The following is a 9,358-nucleotide window of genomic DNA, read 5'->3' as shown; positions in this document are numbered from 1 at the left end:
TATTCCAAGGCACTTTATTTTTTTTTAATGCAATTGTGAATGGGAGTGATTCTCTGATTTCATCTTCTGTGTGTTTGTTGTTAGCATATATGAAGGCTACAGATTTCTGTGTATTTATTTTGTATCCTGCTACTTGGCTGTAGGTTTTGATCAGCTCTAACAGTTTGCTAGTAGAGTCTTTAGGGTCCTTTATGTATAGAATCATGTCATCTGCAAATGATAACTTGATCTCTTCCTTTCCAATTTGTATCCCTTTTATGTGTGTTTCTTGCCTTATTGCTATAGCTAAGACTTCCAAAACTATGTTAAATAAAAGTGGGGACAGTGGACACCCTTTTCTTGTTCCTGATTTTAGTGGAAAAGCTTCCAGTTTTTCCCCATTTAGTAATATGTTGGCTGTAGGCTTGTCATAAATAGCTTTTATTATATTGAGATAAGTTCCTTCTATTCCCAGTTTCTGTAGGACTTTTATCATGAAGGGATGTTGGATTTTGTCAAATGCTTTCTCTGCGTCTAATGAGATGATCATGTGATTTTTGTCCTTCAACCCATTTATGTAATGTATTACATTTATAGATTTGCGTATATTGAACCATCCCTGCATCTCTGGGGGAAAGCCTACTTGGTCAGGGTGAATGATCTTTTTGATATACTCTTGTATTCTGTTTGCCAATATGTTGTTGAGAATTTTTGCATCTATGTTCTTGAGGGAGATTGGTCTGCAATTTTCTTTTTTTGTTCTATCTTTGCCTGGTCTTGGTATCAGGGTGATGCTGGCTTCATAGAAGGAGTTTGGTAGATTTCCTTCTTTTTCTATTTCCTGGAAAAGCTTAAGAAGCAATGGTGTTAGCTCTTCCTTGAAGGTCTGGTAAAATTTAGCAGTGAATCCATCTGGGCCTGTGCTTTTTTTAGTTGGGAGATTTTTGATAACTGTTCGGATCTCCATGCTTTTTATAGCTCTATTTAAGTGATTAATCTCATCTTGATTTAACTTAGGTAGGTCATATAAATCAAGAAAATCATACATATCTTTCAGATTTTCATAATTTGTGGAGTATATGCTTTTATAGTATGTCCCTATGATTTTTTTAATTTCGCTGGCATCTGCTGTGATGTTACTTTTTTCATCTCTAATTTTATTAATTTTTGTCTCTTCCCCTTTTCTTTTGGTCAGATTTGCTCAGAGTTTATCAATCTTGATTATCCTTTCAAAGAACTATCTCTTTGTTTCATTGATTCTTTGAATTATTTTTTGTTGTTGTTTCTATTTCATTAATTTCTGCACTAATCTTTATTATTCTTCCTGTCTTTGGTTTGTCTTGTTCTTCTTTTTCCAAAGCTTTAAGCTGAAGCATTACATCATTTACTTGCAACCTTTCTAATTTCTTAATATAGGCAGTTAAGGCTATAAATTTACCTCTTAGAACTGCCTTCATTGTGTCCCAGAGATTTTGGTATGTTGTGTTCTCATTACAGTTTGACTCTATAAATTTTTTGATTTCCTTCTTGATTTCTTCATTGACCCATTCATCATTAAGTAGTGTATTGTTTAGTTTCCATGATTTTGTGTATGCTCTATAGCCTTTCTTGCTACTGATTTGTAGTTTAATTCCATTGTGGTCAGATAGAATGCAAGGAATTATTTAAATTTTCCTGAATTTGTTAAGATTTCCTTTGTGTCCTAATATATGGTCTATTTTAGAGAATGCTCCATGTGCCGCTGAATAAATGTATTCTACAGCCTTTGGATGAAATGTCCTGTATATATCTATTAGGTCCATTCCTTCTATGACCTCATTTAATCCATATACCTTTCTGTTTATTTTTTTTCCCAGGATGACCTGTCAATTGATGAGAGTGGGGTGTTAAAGTCACCCACCACCACTGTCTTTGATGTTATCGATGACCTTAGTTCTAATAGTGTTTGTTTGATGAATTTGGGATCCCCCACGTTAGGTGCATATATGTTTAGGATTGTAATGTCCTCCTGTTGGAGTGTGCCCTTAATCAATATAAAGTGGCCTTCCTTATCTTTCTTTTTTTTTTAATTTTTTTGTTCATTTTTATTTATTCATTTGAGAGTGATAGAGAGAGAAAGAGGCAGAGAGAGAGAGAATGGGTGCACCAGGGCCTCCAGCCACTGCAAACGAACTCCAGATGTGTGTGCCCCCTTGTGCATCTGGGTAACGTGGGTACTGCAGAATCGAGCCTCGAACCGGGGTCCTTAGGCTTCACAGGCAAGTGCTTAGCTGCTACGCCATCTCTCCAGCCCTTATCTTTCTTTCTTGACTAACGCTGGACTAAAGTCTACCCTGTCTGATATTAGGATAGCTACCCCTGCTTGTTTCTAGGCCCATTTGCTTGAAACGCCATCTTCCAACCTTTCACCCTAAGATAATGTCTATCCTTTGTAGAAAGGTGAGTTTCTTGGAGACAACAAATTGTAGGATCCTGCTTTTTAACCCAGTCTGCAAACCTACATCTTTTGGTTGGGGCATTGAGGCCATTGATATTAAGAGATATTATTGAAAAGTGTGTATTTATGTTTGCCATTTTTTTTTTTTTTTTTTGTGGTTCCAGTTCTACCTTTGGTCTCTTGTGTTAACTAGTATTTGAGTATTGCTTGTTTTTTCCAGTTTCCTTATATGTGTGCTTTTCCTTTTCTTCAGCATGGAGGATTCTATCAAGTATTTTCTGTAGAGCTGGTTTTGTCTTCAAATACTCCTTTAACCTGCTTTTGTCATGGAATGTCCTTATTTCTCTGTCTATTTGAATGGATATCTTTGCAGGACAAAGTAACCTTGGTTGACAGTTGTTATCTTTCAGAACTTGGAATACATCACTCCAAACCCTTCTGGCTTTAAAAGTTTGTGTTGAATAATCTGCTGTAATCCTGATGGGCTTGCCTTTGTAGGTAACTTGATTTTTTTAACTGCTTTCAATATTTTTTCCTTGGTTTGTGTGTTTGGTAGTTTGAATATAATATGATGAGGAGAGGTTCTTTCCAGGTTTTGCCTGGCTGGGGTTCTACAGGCTTCCTGTATCTGCATTGGCAACTCTTTCCCAATTTGGGGGAAGTTTTCCTCTATGATTTTGTTGAAGACGCCAACTATGCCTTTGGAGTAGAATTCTTCTTCTTCTCCTATGCCCTGAATTCTTATATTTGATCTTTTCATAGTGTCCCGAATATCTTGAAATTCTCATTCATACTTTTCTATAAGTTTGTCTTTCTCTTCGTTGGACTGCATTAGATCTGCCACCTGGTCTTCTAGCTTAGATATTCTGTCCTCTCCTTCATCCATTCTACTGGTGAGATTTTCTACAGAGTTTTTTATTTCATTGACTGTGTTGTTCATTGCTAGTAATTCTGACTGGTTTTTCTTTATTATTTCTATTTCCTTATTTATGTCTTGTATTGCCTTCTTTATTTCATGAAATTGGTGTCCTGCGTCTTCTTTGATTCCTTTGATTTCCTCTTTGAGTTCCTCTTTGACTCCTTTGATTTGTTCTCTGACTTCTTTGAACATATTTACAATCGCTCTTTTGAAATCTTTCTCAGGCATTTCCTCTAACTCGTTCTCACTGGAGGTCATTTCTGATGCACTAATACTGTTAGGTGGACTTGCTTTTTAGTGTTTCTTGTGTTATAATATATATATTTTTGCATCTTGGATTTAGTAAATGCTTGGATTTTCTAGCTAGCTAGGTATTCTTAGCTTTATCAATTGATTTGATGTTAAATATCTTCAGGATAGGAGCTTAAGGTGTTAGGTGTGGCTCTTAAGGCTCTCAGAATATCTACAAAGGTGTTCCTAGTGGTTGAGTTTCCCTGCTATGGTAGTATTCAAGTAGGCTGAGTGGAATAAAATACAGATAGATTCTAAAATTTAACTAAACACTGAACACATTCAATCAGAAACAGCACTGAGTATTTATGCAAGAGTAGTTATTATAAAAACCAGGTCCTCCATCAACAAAGAGGTTAAGATTTCTGGTCTGTTGTGGGATTGAAGTCAGCTTGTGACCAAGTGAGACCCTTCTCTGGTGCAATCCCAGTTACCTTGGATGATTTTGGTCTCAGTCAAGTTGCTGGCTAGGTCGTTGTGCTGCTGTTCTGATTTCTTGAGCTGGGCACTGGTTTTTCCTGGGGGGCAAACCGAGCCTGGCAACTGTGGCCCTGCAGATCTGCACCCCCGGTGCTGGAACCGCTACTGTTGCTGCTGAAGCTGCTGCTGCTGGATCCTTCGCTGCTGCTGCTGCTGCTACTGCTGCTGCTGTAGCTGTCACTGCTGGATATGCTACTGCTGCCTCTGAAGCTGCCGCTGCTGGAGCTGCTGCTGCTACCCTGAAGCTACTGCTGCTGGATCTGCCACTGCTGCCACGGGTGGATCTGCTGCTGCTGGGGCCACTGTTGCTGATGCCATACCCACTGATGTTGTTGCCAGACTCTGCTCCTGCTTGGGTCCCGCTGTCGGCTCAAATGTCGGCTCAATCCTACACTGGGGCATCAGGAAGAATGTAGAATCTTTTGGAGGGGCCTGAATGTTCAAGAAGTGTCCTGTTCTTCAAAGTCTGCTTTATTCCCCCCACCCATGGATTAACAAATTGGCACCCTACCTGGTACTGTGGAGTATAAAAAATGCAGGAAAGAGAGGGTCATTGAGTTTGCAACAAGGTCTTGTGTTTTTGAAATGGCCATGGGCAGTGTGAAGCAGGTTTGCTGGTTGCCTGCATGGAGACCCCATGGGGACATGAGATGAACCATGGATTTCAGTGGAGACCCAGTGGAGGTGCTGGTATCACAAGATGGCTGCTAAGGAAAGCTGCTAGCCCCGATGAAGTTTTCCAGGACTGTGAGCAGCCTAGCTGGAGGAGCAGAATTTGAATGCCAGAGACTTGTTACTGGTTAGAGTTATCAGACTTGGAGATTTGTCACTAGGTAGGTTGTTTGACTTAAAGCTATAGAGTTTGATGTTTTTCCTGGTTTCAAATCTTGTATTGGTTAAATGCTTCTTTGCTATGCCCAATGCAATCTTTCGCAGTGTGAATGTTTATTCTGTGCTGTTATGGGGTTTTTTTTTTTTTTACTTTATTTTTTGGTATTATGGCTCAGTTAAAAAACCTTGGACTATGGGGATGTATGAACATCATTGGAATTGATAAAAACTATGGGGACTTTTAAAGTTGGATGAATACATTGCATCTTACATCATGTATGGTTATCATTTTATGGGGGCCAGGGGTGGAATGTGGTGGTTTGATTCAGGTATCCTCCATAAGCTTATGTGTTCTGAATGCTAGGTTCCCAGATGATGGAGATTTGGGAATTAATGCCTCCTGGAGGGAGTGTATTGTCAGGGGTGGGCTTATGGGTGCTATAGCCAGTTTCCCCATGCCAATGTTTGGCACACTCCCCTGTTGCTATTGTCCACCTTATGTTGGCTAGGGGGTGATATGCACCCTTTGCTCATGCCATCGATTTTCCCTGCCATTATGGAGATTCCCCTTGAGCCTGTAAGTCAAAATAAAACCTCTTTTTCCCACAAGCTGCTCTTGGTGGGTCATTTCTACCAGCAATATGAACCTGACTACAACAAGACCTGAAACTCTAAAACAACTGGAAGAAAAAATAGAGAAAACACTCCAAGATATAGGCATTGGAAGACTTTCTGACTAAAACCCCAGTAGCCCTGGGAATTAGGCAAACATTCAATAATTGGAACTTCATGGAACTAAAATGCTATTGTTCAGAAAAGCAAAATATCAACAAACTCAATAGACAACCTACTGAATGAGAGAAAATATTCACCATCTATACAATATATAGTGGATAAAGATCTAATATCTAGCATCTATAAAGAACTAAAAAAATCTAAACAAAAAGAATTGAGCAACCTACTCAAAATGTGAGGCAGAGAATTGAATAGAGAGTTCTCAAGAGAAGAAATATAAATGATCCATAAATACCTAAAGAGATGTTCAACATCTCTACGTATCAGGGAAATGCAAATTAAAATGACTATGAGATTCCATCTTATTCCAGTCAGAATGGCAACCATCAATAAATCAAATGACAGCACATGCTGGTGGGGGTATATGGAAAGAGGAACCCCTATTCACACCTGGTGGGAGAACAAGTTTGTGCAGCCATTATGGAAATCAGTTTGGAGACTCCTCAAAGCACTGAAAATAGAACTACCATTAGATCCAGGGTGTGGGTGTATGCTCTAGAGACTGCTATTTACTACAGAGACACTTGCTCTGTCATATTCATTGCTGCTCTATTCACAATAGCCAGTAACTGGAATCAACCGAGATGCCCATCAGCAGGTGAAAGGTTAATGAAGATGTGGCACATACACACAATGGGATTCTACTCAGTGGTAAGGAAAAATGAAATAATGAAATTTGCAGGAAAATGGATGGACTTGGAAAAAATCATTCTAAGTGTTGCAGTAAGGTTCATGTGGCTGGCAGAAATAACTTGACCAAAAGCAGATTTTGGGGAAAAAGGGTTTATTTTGGCTTACAGACTCAAGGGGAATTTCCATGATGACATGAGCAGAGGTGGACATCACCCCCTGGCCAACATAAGATGGAAAAAAGCAGCAGAAGAGTGTGCCAAACACTGGCAAGGGGAAACTGGCCATTAATACTCATAAGCCCATCCCCAACAATACACTGCATCCAGGAGGCATTAATTCCCAAATCTCCGTCAGTTGGGAACCTAGCATTCAGAACACTTAAGTTTATGAGGGACATGTGAATCAAACCACCACGCTAAGCAAGGTCACCCAAACTCAGAAAGACAAATGCTGCATATTCTCTCTCTTATGTGGTTCCTAACCTGGACCAGCTTCCATTGATTGTAAGCAGCAATTAGCATCAAGAGGATGGACATAGAACTAGAATGAAGATTTGCATGCAAGTTGGAGTAAGAATCAGTGGAGGCCAGGAAGCTAGAAAGAAGCTATGGGGGCAGGTGAGGTAGGGCATAGAGCTTAAGGAAAGGAAAGACTACACATAAAAATCTTTTAAAAAAATAAGCTGACTACCTCAGGTATTTTGCTATAGTGATGGAAAGCTAGCTGACTCAACCTACAAGTTAAAAACTATTTTTTATCTTTTCTTTTTTTATATTAAGTAGAAAGTCTATATGGGCATATCATATGCTGGTGCCAGCATTTCACTCCTCCCGCACCCACTCCACTGAGGGATTGCTGGTATTCGCCATATAGTTGTAAGTTATATGTTTTGAGAGCAGCAGTCTGTGATTGTGGGAAGGGCAATGTCTCTGGATATTCCTTCCCACCCTGTAGTTCTTAGATTCTTTCCACATCCACTTTCGCAAACTTCCCTGAGCCATGGTGAGTGTACTTTAGTTCTACTTTAGTTTTGAGCTCTCAGCAGCTTTTGGATTTCTGATTTAGTGTGTGTTGAGTATCCTCAGTGTCTGTCTATATCACGCTGGCCCAGGTTGTCAGGCTTGCTGTGGAAGCAGTACCCTTGCTCATCTGGCCAATTCCCCTGTGGCTTCACCTAGGCTCTGGCTGCTGTATAAGGGGTGGTACATCTCCTGTCTGGGAGTCAACTATCTATGCTTATCTTGTTGGTAGATTATGGTTGTCCTTGGTTCTCACTATTTCCTGAAAAAGAAAAATATATTCTCCAATGGAAAGATTAGCATAGGTTAAACAGGATGAGCATTGTTAATTTAGAGAGATTTTGATGGGTATAGCCTTACTTTGGGGCAAAAGATAGTAGGAGCTTCTTACTAGAGTCCATTATCTTGGTCTCCATGTAGTTCTGACTTGGTTCCTAGTTCCAGTTATAGGTTCCTTTCACCTGAGCAGATCTCATAGCCAAGCAAAGAGCCATTGGTTGCCCTCCTAGGTTGTGTGCCACTATTGCACAGGTGTGTACATCTTGTCAGGTTGGTTACTTTCATTTAGCAGTGTCCCCTGCTTGCTTAAATGTTGGCCATTTTCCCCCAGCAGTATATGTAGCACTTTCCAGTACTATATAGGCAGACCATCTGGGAACTGGCTTCCTTTCAGATTCAGCTGGATCTACTGATTGGCATCTGCATTGGCAGCATGTAGTGTCTTCAGCAATAGGGTCTTACTTTTTACCTCAGGTGGGTAATCAAGTGCTCTGATAGAACCCTGTCTTGTTTCAGGGACTTCTTAGGTATCTCTGTTCACCAGATCAACATGGATTGTAACCAGTTTCTTGTACTAAGACTTATAAGCCAGAGCCAAATGATTTAGGGTCAGGCTTCACCCCACCTTGTCCAGGGCCCTTCTTACTAGATGATCTATCCATGCCTCTATTGAAGGTTGTATCTTTCATTTTGCTATCCAGGAAGAAGGTTTCTATGGTAACAATTCATTTTGGATTTTGTTTTGGGTCATCTTCTGCCTCCCTATGGTCATTCTAAGGCATTTATATGTTTAATTTCAGGAGCTGTTCACAAACTATTGGAATACAAACATGGAAAAAAGAGAAATCAATTTAAAATTTTTCCCTGGCTGGTGATCTTTAGTAGCTATTATTCAACAATAAATTTCCACTCTCATCCTTTTGTCCCCCATTTTCCAAGGACACTTACATCTTGGTATCTGCCACCATACTCCTGACAGCATTGCCCCATCTTGGTATTGAGTACAGCCATAACAATGATATGCACCAACCTATACTCCTGAAGAATGCTCTGAATAATGTTTATTTGTATGAAAACATCTCTGATTTCTTTTTGTCGCAGGAGTCTAGCTTTGGGCATAAAATGACATATAGTCATCCAAATAAAATGGATATTGGAATGTTTCTTGGTAACAATAACTTAACAAAGATCTTTTAAATGTGTATTTGTTTTTGTTGTTGCTGTTGTTTGCATGTGGTGTATGTGGATATATGTATATGTGAGCATGTGTATGCAGGTGTGGATGCACATGTATGCCCACATGTGGAGGTCAGATGTATATCAACAAGCATCTTCCTCCATCACTTTACACATTTTTTTAAAATTATTTATTTATTTATTTATTTGAGAGCGACAGACACAGAGAGAAAGACAGATAGAGGGAGAGAGAGAGAATGGGTATGCCAGGGCTTCCAGCCTCTGCAAACGAACTCCAGATGTGTGCACCCCCTTGTGCATCTGGCTAACGTGGGACCTGGGGAACCGAGCCTCGAACCGGGGTCCTTAGCTTCACAGGCAAGCGCTTAACTGCTAAGCCATCTCTCCAGCCCACTTTACACATTTTTGAGGTGTGCACATGTATGTGGGGATGTGTGCATATGTTTGTATGTGCGAATGTGGGCACACATTGGCCATGGTACACATGGGAAGTCAGAG

The sequence above is a fragment of the Jaculus jaculus genome, chromosome 2, assembly GCF_020740685.1.
Source record: "Jaculus jaculus isolate mJacJac1 chromosome 2, mJacJac1.mat.Y.cur, whole genome shotgun sequence".
In the NCBI taxonomy this organism is placed as follows: Eukaryota; Metazoa; Chordata; class Mammalia; order Rodentia; family Dipodidae; genus Jaculus; species Jaculus jaculus.
This window is presented reverse-complemented; position numbering follows the sequence as displayed.